The 12,757-nt window shown below is 36.8% G+C and overlaps 1 pseudogene; it reads right to left on the bottom strand.

The window, feature by feature from the left end:
• Window positions 1-7,678: 7,678 nt before the first annotated feature.
• Window positions 7,679-12,218, bottom strand: LOC103586924 (annotated as a pseudogene).
• Between the last annotated feature and the right edge of the window lie 539 nt (window positions 12,219-12,757).

A 12,757-nucleotide genomic window follows, 5' to 3' on the forward strand; every position in this document is an offset into this window, starting at 1 on the left:
GTTTCTGTACAAGTGATTCTATTTGCAAAGATGTTTTATATTGACCAGAATTGTAATGGTAAACAACATTGTAACTTTTTCAACCTTGGATTAACAGATTTTAAGTTTTCCTTCACCACAAAAGAAGTATTGATTTTTATATCTGTTCAACCACTAATAAAGTATGTGTCATTAATGAAAACCCAGGGCAACTTCACTATTTTGAAATGGATTATGTTTTTAATTGAGTATAACGGTCTTAAAAGAAGTTTGATGTGATTGAAGTTTTCTTCAAGTTTTAGAAACAGCAATTGAATGTTCAATTTCACCCAAATAATTTTTATTTGACAGTTATAGCTTATCACCATGTTAATGGTACAAATTTGTATTAAAATTATAAATTAGAATACTATAGTTGAGTGGTTTTTATTTGTGTTCTAAAATATGTAAAGTTAGTAGATAATTAGCTCTTAAGAACTTTTCTAAAAAATAAAATTAATGATTATTATCATATTAGAACAAATTTAAACTTCATGAATTATTTCCAGTTAAAAGCAATTATTTTGATTATCTGGTTTTAAATTCGTTGTTTGCTGATATTATTAGCACAGTATGTGCTAAAGCCTCTGGTACAACATGAAAGCTGCAATAAAATCTACTGTAAACCATCCATGAAGGGGACTTTTACAGATGTTGTGATTATGTGAGCCTAGAGGCTATATTGCTATAATTGGCCTCCTGTGAGGCTGGTGTTCTGCAGTTGTTCCCGGAAACTCATCAGGCAAGAAGATTGGATTTCACAATGTTTACATTTGTTGACTGTTACTTTGTGTTAGCAACATTCACATAATGATGAACAGCCATTTAAGTAATATTTACAATACCGTTCTTTGTATATAAGTGTAAATCATGCCCATTTTCCCCCCACTACTGATTCACATTAACATTTTTAAAATGACTATCACTAAATATCACTAGGTGTTCTTTTTTCAAAAAATATTATATTTATCCTTGCCCCTGTGCAAATATGCTTAACTCTATTTGCATCCATCTAAATTTCCCAAATGTCATTCCATTAAATTTTGATCTAGTTTAAAAGTTATTCACTTTATTACTATTCCTTTAATGGCTGTAAAAGACATTTTATCAGAAATATTTATCAGAAACAAATTCTAAAAGTTAATATCTTTCTCCTCCTTCCTATAATACAAGTACCTTACAATGCTTTAAATCTAATCACTTCCTTCCAACTTGTATGATATTTTTTCTCATATTTAGCTCTTGCATTTTTTATCCCCTCAATATTAGATATTCTTACTACTTCCTTATACCATCAATAGTGGCTTAAATCCACTCACATATATGTACTGCTTTTCAGATTTTTGGGGGGTCAATAACTTTTTTTAAACATTCTCCAGAAGTTCTATTAGTGATTGTATGTAGTTGGTAAACTATCTCAATTTGTTGGTATTTGAAATGTCTTTGGTTCACTATTATTATGAAAGAATGCTTCGCTCAGTATACAATTCTAGGTAGATAGATATTTTTCTCTTAGCACTTTGAGAAAATTTAATAGATACCCTTGTTTTTGGTGCTCTGCTTATATACATACTTACAGTGTTGCACTTGGGTTTCTGAATCTGAGATCTGGTCATCAGAGTCATCAATTCTAAAAAATCCTTAGTCACTATTTCTTCTAATACTGCCTTTCCTCATTCTCTCTATATTTTCCACAGAGAACACTGATCAGATGCTAGCTATTTTCATTCTTTTTCTCTCTTTTTAAATCTAATCGGCTGTTTAACATTCTTACTGAATTTCTAAATCATATCTTAGTTGTGATCATTTTTTTTAGTTCTTTTTCAAACTGTGTGGTCATTTTTGTAACCTCTTTTTCTTTTGACATAGTACTTTGACTATGTACTGTTATCTTTTTAAAGAAGTAAATATTCTTAGGCTATACGTTATGTCTTATAATTCCATTATCTGCTGTCTTTGCACATCTAAACTGTAGTGAGCTGTTTTCGCTGACTTTTGCTCATGGTTGCTTCTTTCCTATTGAATTCATGTTTCTTGGAATGTTAGTTACAAGAATTCTTTGAAGTTTGGGTTTAATTTTCTCCAGAGATAATTTGTGTTTACTTCTGCCAGGTCCCTGGATCATTATTAGCGTGGGACACCTTAAGGCTAATTTTTCACTTAAGGTATTTTCGACCAGGGTTTAGTAAACTACAGCCTGCAGAACAAATTCAGCCTGTTGACTGCTTTTATGAATAAAGTTTTACTGGATCACAGCCACATTTATGATATGTCCTTGGATGCTTACCCATTACAGTGGCAAAATTGAGGAGTTGCAACAGAGACCAACAGAGACCAAGGAGTTTCAATATGGCTCAGAAAGACTAATGTATTTACTACCTGGCCCTTTATAGAAAAACTTTGCCAATCACTATTTTAGATCATGCATCCAATCCTTTAAAAGCAGGTTTGTGGTTATGAACGATTAGGAGACTTTTTCTCTTATTCCCTTCTAAACAGAGACAGTGATGAGACAGAAAAATATCTTTGGTTTACCCACTGATGGATTCACCTTAAGGGAGTCATAACATCCTGTAGAAGTCTTTAATTTGGCTTCTCTTTTTGAGCTGCTTTAGGATTTTGTCATATGTCCAGTACACCTGTAACTTTTAGAGCCAAACCCTACACCATCAGTGATGAATGAAAATATAGTTTTGACAAATACAGATTTTAGCATATACTTGTCTCACTGAACTCATGCTTTCTTATCATTTCTGTATCAGAGAATTTCCCTTTCCTATCAGCCCTGCCATGCATTTAAAATTATGCATGTTTATGATTTATCTAGCATTTTTAGGTTTTCTACAGTAAGGGGATTTCTGTACACATAAGTTCCACCATATTACCAGATATGGAGCATAACCTATTTTAGGGATCATCTCAAGCTACATTTCTTTCCTCAAGCTGATGTGGCTTAAGCCTACTGGCTTTGGATTCAGACTGCTGAAAATAGTTCAGATTACACCACTTTCTCTATATGTGACCTTGGGCAAGTTACTTAATCACCATTACATCCCTATATCCTCTCATTAAAATGAAGAAAATAAATTCATCTATTTCTTAGGGATTTGTGATGATAAAACTGAACTTTATAAAAATATAAATGCATATGTATATACTGTATAGTGTTAGCACAGTACCCACCAATAGTAAGTGATTAATAAAAATGATTTGTAACAATTATTATTATTATTATATTGGCCTATTTCATGAACAATTACACCTATTCTCAAGTATTTTATTCTAGAATCTAAAAATTAGTAATTAGCACCTTGCTAGCCTCTTGGGGTTAGAAAATATGAAGCACTTCAAAAAATTAATGGAAAGATTTGTATTATTTTTTAATTCTACTTTTCCACAAGTTTTTGGAAGTATCCTCGGAGGTTATCAAATATTCACATATTAAAGATACTTTATAAAAGCCCATAAGAGATATTTATTCTAAATCATAGTGAATGTTTCAATAGACAAAAGGAGTAAGAATATTAGCATTCCAGTGAATCAAAAGACAGGGCTCCTAATCTCCCAATTAATTTTTTTTTAAGTACCTCTAATATCAATCTACTCATTTTAAGGGGTTTGATGTCTAATTATTTAGAGCAAAAGAAAAATAGAGTTTAGATTTCTGTAAAACTAAGAAACAAGTATTTTTCTCTTTTAAATATTTTCAGTCATTAATAGATTGGGTCTGTATTATGTAAAAATTGGGTAAGTATCCAGATGACCTGGATTTAAATCCCAGGATTTATAGGGCTAGATCTGGAACTTTGGATGAGGCAGTTAATTGGAGCTTCAGTTTTTTCACTGATAAATGGGGCTGGTAACACTTGCTGCCTTCTTTACAGAGAAGTATTATGAAGATATATAGTGGTATTGCAAAAGTACTTAATGTAGCACTGGTAAATGCTTTAACATTTGTTGTTATTTATTTATTTATTTTGAGAAAGCTGGATGTTGTGGCATCTGTATCCTAGATCTCATTCTGGTTATGGTCATTGAATATGTGATAATCAATGTGGTTAAACATGAAGATAGATCTGATACAGATTTTTGTCTAGATATTATTTCTAAATTCTCATTACAGTGTTGTTCTACCATTGTGCTTTTAGCATCTTTTCAGGACTTCTGTGAAACAGTAAACATAGTATTTGCAGTAGCTTTATATTTAAAAATACTTTTATATAATTCAATAAATGTTTATTGAGCACCCACTAAGTGTTTAACACTATACCAGTAGTTAAAAGGGAAACCTATTTAATCAGATAGACTGTGATCTTAAGAAGCTTACATGTTCTGTTTACATACCAGAGATAAAAATCTTCTCATTTGATGCTAGAATTCAATGCACAATAACTAAAAAACGTATTATTTCCCTAAAAAGAATCTCAAAACCCTAGAAACAACTTCAGGCTAAAAATATCTTCTTTAACACAAAATATGCTTTTTATTTAATTTCTCACTTACTATTGCCTACTGTACTTCTACAGTTGCCTTTCATGTCTGTAGTTTCTACTCTGCAATTCTAAGGAGGCTGCTTTCCTCAGAATATCAACATTCTCAGGTTATTGCAGAGTTTAAAAAATGAACAAAACAAGCAAAGCCATGCAGTTCTATTTGCGCTATCTAATCACACCTCTTTCTCTTTCTCTCTTTTTTTTTCTTTATGAACAAGTTTATTGAATGAACAGATTTTTTGTCCTGCAATTTGCTTTCTATTCCTATCATTTTACTAAAACCTTTTGTGCTAAGGTCACTGAAGACCTCTTAATTACCAGGCCAAGTCCTTTAGACACTTCTCAGAGTCTTTCTCCCCACTTCCCCCAAATATTTCAGGTACTCTCCGAGTGTCTCCCATGTACATTTCCTCCTCTTCTTCACCTCCACCACCTCAGACATTGACTATTGATGACGCCATTGTGACAGCTCATGGCTTGTCTGTGTGCATCCGCTCTTGACCCTAGAATTTCACCTTACAAAATGTTCAGTCATCTTTTTATGCACAACATTTATCAGTTCATTTCTCTGATCAAAACATTTAAATTAATGGATATATGAGCAGTGAGGAAGGTGAGATCTTCAGGCTTTTATTAACATGCTGGATATGGATGAGACACAAAGGAAGGAATTAAAAGAGCCTGAATATATAACATATTGGTACATTATACAAAAAGAAACTGGAATATAGTGACATTTAAAAGCAGATGTAATGATAAAGTAGCTTTGAGATAGGTTAAGTGTAAGTATCTTTTAATCGTCATTTAATAGATTTTTAGCTGAAACCTAGAAATACAAGTGCATGTGAAAATTTTTATTTTATTTTAAAAGTAGCAATCTCTTTAGAATGGCTTTTAGAATGTATCCGGCATATTTTTCTTTTTCTTTCTCTAAAAGTTGTTATGAATATCAATTACACATTGATTCTTTCCTACTTTATTTAAAATTATTTAAGCGAAAATGATCTGTTTCCAAGCGGTATCTCTTTGAAACATAAACATAACAAAAATTATGTATAAGCTGATATTGTAGCAAGTGAACTGCACAACTCTTCCTTCCCCTGGGTTATTCCCAGCCAGCAACTGTGCACAGCATGTGTCCTAAAAGCCAAGACATTCCGCTCGACATGGGATACTTCTATTTGGCATTTTTTTGTCCAAGCACTTCCCATCATCCTGACAGTGACCTCCCTCACACCTGGGTGGCAGTCTGAGACTTTTTCTACTCAATCCTTTCTTCTCTATCTCTGTCATGGGAGAGAGAACTGCATCACCGTCTGAAGGTTCTTCCTGACTTCTAGAAACCCCTTTCTTTCCTTTTTCATGAGCATTTCCCCCAATAAATATGTTGAATGTCCAATCACATTTTGGCATGTGATTCATGGAGGATTTAAACTAACACAACTATATTATGGAGTTTGGGGACTTGGATTTTTGCCTGTGACCACACAGTTTTCATATTCATGTGTTTAGTTATAATGACTCAATGTGAATGTTTGCTATTTTGAGAAATGCTTTATTCAGGATTTGTATGAAACGTCTACCTGTCATATACTCTGTCTCTAAACCAGTGTTTCTGAACTTTGAGACTGTTAAAATTTTTGACTAGAGGGGCTGGCCCATGGCTCACTTGGGAGAGTGTGGTGCTGATAACACCAAGGCCACGGGTTCAGATCCCTATATAGGGATGGCCGGTTAGCTCACTTGGGAGAGTGTGGTGCTGATAACACCAAGGCCACGGGTTCAGATCCCTATATAGGGATGGCCGGTTAGCTCACTTGGGAGAGCGTGGTGCTGACAACATGAAGTCAAGGGTTAATATCCCCTTACCAGTCATCTTTTTTTTTTTTGTCTTTTTCCGTGTCCGGCAACGGATCGCAACCCTCAGTGTTGCCCCCGTACCGGACCGGGGACCGGGAACAGAATTGCAACCCTCGGTGTTGCTCCCGCGCCTCGCTCGCTCAGCCAGTGAGCGGGAACCAGTCTGTATGTGGGATCCGAACCCTCGGGCGGGAGCGCCGCCGCGCTTCCCAAGCGGCGCACTTATCCAGTGCACCACCGGGCCGGCCCCCCAGTCATCTTTAAAGAAAAAATTTTTTTTTGACTGGGTAACTCTTTGTTTTTTGGAAGGCTATCTTATGAATTGTATGAAGTTCAGCAGAACCCCTAGCCCCTCTACCCACTACATGCCAGTAGCACTGCTCTCCAGTCTCCAGACATTGCCAAATGGCTTCTTCTGAGCAAAATCATTCCTGGTTAAGAACCATTGATCACACATATATAATTTGTGTTGTTGGTACCAATGTTTGTGTCTGTGTATCGGCTATATCTAGTTCTATGCTTGTATTCTTATACCTAAGGAATTTTCAGTCTACTCAAGATAGACTACATAATGCATTTAGAGAACATCAAAAATGGCTAAGAAGGAACTAAAATATCTGGTAAAATCAATCATGCCATAGGAAATAAGAGAAGATATGGCCATTATAGCTGAAATAGAAAGATTTTTAGGAGATGGCACTCGGAATGATTTTGAATAATGGCAAGGATTTGCTTAAATAGAAAAATTTCCAGGCAGGAATAACTGTGATCTAAATCAAAGAAGCAGAAATAAAACTATATTAAGAAGATTAATTTCCAAAGAGACCATCTTGACAGAAGCAGGAGGAAAATCCTTACTGGAAGTGGGGGGTAGTAAATATGTAATTTCTCCAATAGTAAAATTCTCTAAGGCTTAAAACTATGTATTTTCTCTGCTTCATTCCCTTTATTCTATCGATTATTAAATCCTGTGTGTGGCTTCATGAAGTCACTTAAGCGAGTCTTCCTGTCCATTGTAGTGCAGGCTACTAAATCTGTGATCTGATCTTTGTACCAACATGACATCCTCTTACCTGCAGTCCCTACTTCTAGTTACTCCTTATTTTTATCATTTCAGTCTCTTTACTGACATTCTCTATTTTCAGTGACATCATTCTCATACTTTTCTTAATTTCTTTAAACATGGTTTTCTTAGTTTTTTAAAACACATTTATAAGAGATGATTTGAAGTCTTCATCTAGGAAATCTAATATGTAGTCTTCCTTGGGGATAGGTTGATTGATTTTTTTCCCTATATAGGCCAATATTTCTAGTTTCTTTATGTACCTTCTAATTTATTTTGTTAAAAACTAAACCCTTAATATAATGTAGCAACTCTGGAAATTAGATTGCTCCCTTCCATAGAGTTGCTGTTTGTGTTGTGTTTCTGTGTGTCTGTTTTGTGGCATTCATGAACTATTCTGCAAAATCTGGATCTAATTCTTTTAAAATCACTAGTCATGTTCCTTTATTCTGTATATTGATAATTTATGTTCTCTCTCTCTCTTTCCCTCTCATCATTTGTATTAGGAGTTTATTAAGTGTATTAAACTTTTCAAAGTGCAACTTTCTTGAGCATTTTTCACGTGTGGTCTCAGGCCTCAGGGTAGTCTGGAATGCAATGGGGCCCCAAGGCAGCAGGCTGGGAACTAGGCCCAGATGAACAGTGGTGACAGTAGCAGCTGCAGCAGAAACAATGGCAGTGGCTTCAGCCTGAGGAAGAGAAGGGACTCCATATGCAGGCTGTGCTGGGACCCATAATGGGAGGCCAGCTTGCCTGTCATTGCCCCAAGTTCCTACCTAAAGCATCAATACAAATGTTAACTCTCAGGCCTGGAATTCGTGACAGGCAGTCAGGCAGTAAACTTTGTCAATAATTATTACAAAATAATAGTGTCCAAGTAGATAACGAATAAAGCATATCAGGGAGTTATTAGAATTCTTACGTGAGTTTAGAATCTCTGATTTTGAAAACTGCTATAACATTGCAAAACTGATATTTACAGGTTTAGAAATGTAAATTAATTTTAAAGATTCTAACTTTCAGTAGAAAAGAACAGTTTCCATATGAGCTTCAGATAACCCAATTGATGAGAAAGACAGTTTTAAAATTAATTTTTCCTGTAATTGAAGATGCAGTGATATATTATATAAATAGGCATATTGAATTATATGCAAATTGTAAAGCCAGGTTGAGTTTCTTGCGCAGGTCCTCAACTTACAACTACATTTCGGTGACTGATGGACCTCATATATAGTGGTGGCTATACCATATAGCCTAAGTGTGTAGTAGGCTACAGCATCTAAGTTTGTGTAAGAGCACTCTACGATGCTTGCACAAGGACAAAATCACCTAATGATACATTTCTGGTAACATATCCCCATGTGATGCATGACTATCTAGGTATTTTTATTGTATTATTAAAATTGTGACTCCAAAAATATTATTTTTATCATTTCTAAATTTATATTATTATTCATATATCACTATTACCCTTATTACATTTTATAAGTAATAAAATATATATATATTTTTTTCCTTTTTGTCTTTTTTACTGACCAGTAACGGGATCGCAACCCTCGGTGTTGCGCCCGCACCGCGCTCAGCCAGTGAGCGGGAACCGGTCTCCACATGGGATCCGAACCCTCGGCAGGAGCGCCACCGCGCTCCCAAGCGGTGCACTCTCCAGTGTGCCACCGGGCCGGCCCAGTAATAAAATATTTTTAAAAGAAAAAGCTGTATATTTTAGTACCATTAACAGCACTTCTTGCTTTTTGAAAAAGGAGCCCTGTGTTTTCATTTTGTATTGGACCCTGCAAATTATGTGCATGAACCTGACTCTACTAGGGTATGTAGTTTGGAAATTTTTAGTTTTAATAATCTTGTACATCATTCACATGCTTTTTGATGAGTTCTCTTGACATTGTTCTGAGTTTTCTTTTGGGGAGGGGGGTTTAATGATTAAATTACAGAAATACGAAAGTACTTTAAAAAGTTGGTGGAAAATTAAAAGTAAAAGATAGTACAAATATTTCCATGAATTTTTTGAAGTACCCTCATATTGAGAATATGTTTGCTTTTCCTAACTATTAAACAATTTGTATACAAATAAGTTAAGTGGTAAATGCATTTTAAGCTTCTTCTGGCACTTTGCCCTTAGAAGGGTTTTCAAGAACAAATTAGATTTCATAATTGGGGGACAATTTCATCTTCAGTCACCTACTCATATTCATGAGCAAGTTTGAGTCACCATAATTATCCAAAACAAACTTCATCTCACTCTTCTACCGAAGTTTTTCCCAAAGGGAAAGCTATTCTTCACTATTCAAATTTAATTAATTCACGAAGTCCTCTCAATTTTGTCTTCTAAACAATTTTCCAGGTAGCCCACCTGCCTCCATCCCCCATAATCAGGCCATCATACTGTTTCTCCTGCTGTTGAGTTCTACCTGGCCTCCCTGTCTTGATGCTGTGCCAGATTGGCTGTTCTTTAAAAACACAAATCATATTATATAACTTCCCTATTTAGAATTCCTTTAGGTTAAACTACAAATTTCTCCCCATGGCCTAGGCCCGTTCTCTTCCCCCTTCTCTGTTTCTCACTTTCTTATCTGCAACCTTCATACGCATTCTGTCATGCAATACTGCTTGCATTTCCCTGGAAGTGGCCCTGTTACTATCATTGTGCCCTTCTATAAGCTTTTCTTTGCAAAGAATTTCTACTTGTCCCTTGTGCTTTTTGTTAATATACCCCTTAAGGCTCTGAGACTTTTTCCATTTTCCTTCCAGAGGGAATTAAACTGTTTCGGTTTTGTGTCCCACAAGCACCCCTTTTCCATTTCTACAACAGCACTGTCAATTTATTGTTATTTACTGTGTCTGCCTACCCATACTCGGTAATCATTTCCTTACAGATAGAGACTGTCTTTCCTAATGCATCTCCAGCATGAAGCACAGGGCTTGACATAAAAGTTATGGAATGAAAGCACAAAAGAATAAATCGCAGGAAGCCAAACTGATAAAATAATTAGATTCTAATAATAAGTATATTAAAACCAATTTAACAATGATAAATTTTCTACTTCATATTCTTTTTTTTTTTTTTTTTTGTAATATCAACCCACCTTTATTGGAGAAAACCCTGCAGTGTAACTGTTTTAAATAATGCATGCCCTGAACTGCCCCACTACCCAGTGGGCTCAGTCAATCATCTTCAGCTGCCCAGGCATACTGGATGACCTACTTGGCCAGTTCCGTAGAGGGGGTAGGTGGTGTCTTCTGGCTTCTGCTGCTGGCTGGTAAAACTGTAGTAGTTGTTGGTGCCCAGAACCCACCCTCAATTCTTGGCATCGTCTGTCATCTTTTTGGGTGTGTTGAAGAAGAGGATCTGGGTGGCCTCAGTGAAAGGGATTTTCTCATCGGCCTTCTCAATGCACCTAGCAATCTCATCCCTAATGTTGTCAAACAGGATGTCTAGGAAGAATGTGTAGCTCTGAGCGGGGATGTTACCCTTGGCTAGAAACACCATGTAGCTGCCTTCCATCAGGTATGGCTCGAGGGACACAGGGCGCGTGATGTAGACATTGGTCTGGATGTCCTTGCTAGGCAGCTGCTGCAATTCTGGACGGAACTCAGCTACCCGGTTCTGGGACGGCAGGAGGAGGAGGCTGAGGTCCAAGAGCTGGTGCACGTAGGCCGAATCAGGTGGCTGCTCCTTGCAATCAAAGCAGTAGCATTTGAGCTGGGCCATGTGGCGCTCGAAGGAGGGGATGTCTGCGTGGGATGCTCCACGAGGCCCCGATCTCCAGTATGTCACGGGCAAGAAGGAGCTGCTGTTTGGTCAGCTTGGTCCCTGTGGTTGGCGGAAAGCTGAGTTCCAGCACAACCAGCTCGAGGCGGCCCAGCTCTTCCCCGTACTTGCTAAGACAGAGGCTTTTACGGTTCTGCTCCCCGTTGATTTGCTCTTCATGCACCCGAGGCCGCAGCTGGCCCCGGGCAGGAGACGCCCGCAGCCCTGCTCACCGCCTGCCCGCCCGACTCACGGCAGCGACGCCCCGGACGGACGCGGAGGTTCACGTTCTCCAGAGCTGTACTTCCCCTTAAACTCTCCTACTGCTGAAGCAGTAAGTTCTGAGAATCGCGCGGAGACTCACCTAGACTTAGGGAAGCAGGCCAAGTGCACGGCTCTCTATTTATGCCTAGGGCTGCCTCACAGGGTATTTTTGAAGGAAAATCAATTAACGGTGCAAAGCATTATAAAAATACTTAACAAGTGTAATGCGATTTTCTCGTTACAAGTAATCATGTTTCCTAATAGTATTTTGGATTCTAACTTTGCAGTGCAATCTCTTTTAATTAAAATAGGAAGCTAGTTATTTCAAAAGGAGAAAATACACTTCCTTTCTATTATAGAAAGTTGAGGCCCGTTAATTGATAAGACCATCAAAATAACTTTCATTCCAAATTACTATGTAACTGGATACATACACACGTAAGGGAATGATAACCACTGCAGGGAAGCAGACAGCGTGGGCAGGAGACAGTGGTTCTATAATCAATATTATTATACACTTTTAAAAAGGAACATCAACGGATCTTCACTATAGAAGACTCCAAGTTACCTCTTAGGTTCCCCTTCCCTCTCCGGGACATATAGTTTAACCCACTCCCTAGAGCGCGGGCTGGATTTAATGACTCATTTCCAAATAATGGAATGTGGGAAAAAGAAATAATAACTTTTCAGTGGAGAATCCTGGCAAACAGTTCTTTAACTAAATAATCAAGGTTAATATTACTAGTGGTGTCATGTCGATATAATATACTCCTTACAAATTGTAATGAGAAGAACACTCCATCTCTGAGGTATTTGTCCATAAAACCAATAACCACAGGCAAATCATGAGAAAAACATTAGACAAACCCAAACTGAGGAATATTCTACAAAATAAGATTAAAAGATAATACAAATCTTTCCATGAACTTTTTGAAGTACACTCCTACTCCTCAAAACTGTTATGATCATCAAAAACAAGGAAAGTCTAAGAAACTGTCACAGTTTATAGTGTACCCTAGGGAGACATGACAAGGAAACACAATGGGGTACCCTGGATTGGATCCTGGAAAAACAGAAAGGACATAAGTGGAAAAACTGGCGAAATCCAAATAACATCTGGAATTCAGTTAATAGTAACATACTAATGTTGGTTTCTTAGTTTTGACAAATGCGCTGGGGCAGTGTAAGATGTTAACGTTAGAGCAATTTGTGTAAGCATTATATGGGAACTCTATATACAATCTTGGCAACTTTTCTGTGGTGATTCCAAAATAAATGTTTAGATAAAAAATA

The sequence above is a fragment of the Galeopterus variegatus genome, unplaced genomic scaffold (assembly GCF_000696425.1).
Source record: "Galeopterus variegatus unplaced genomic scaffold, G_variegatus-3.0.2 Scaffold392, whole genome shotgun sequence".
NCBI classification, from domain to species: Eukaryota; Metazoa; Chordata; class Mammalia; order Dermoptera; family Cynocephalidae; genus Galeopterus; species Galeopterus variegatus.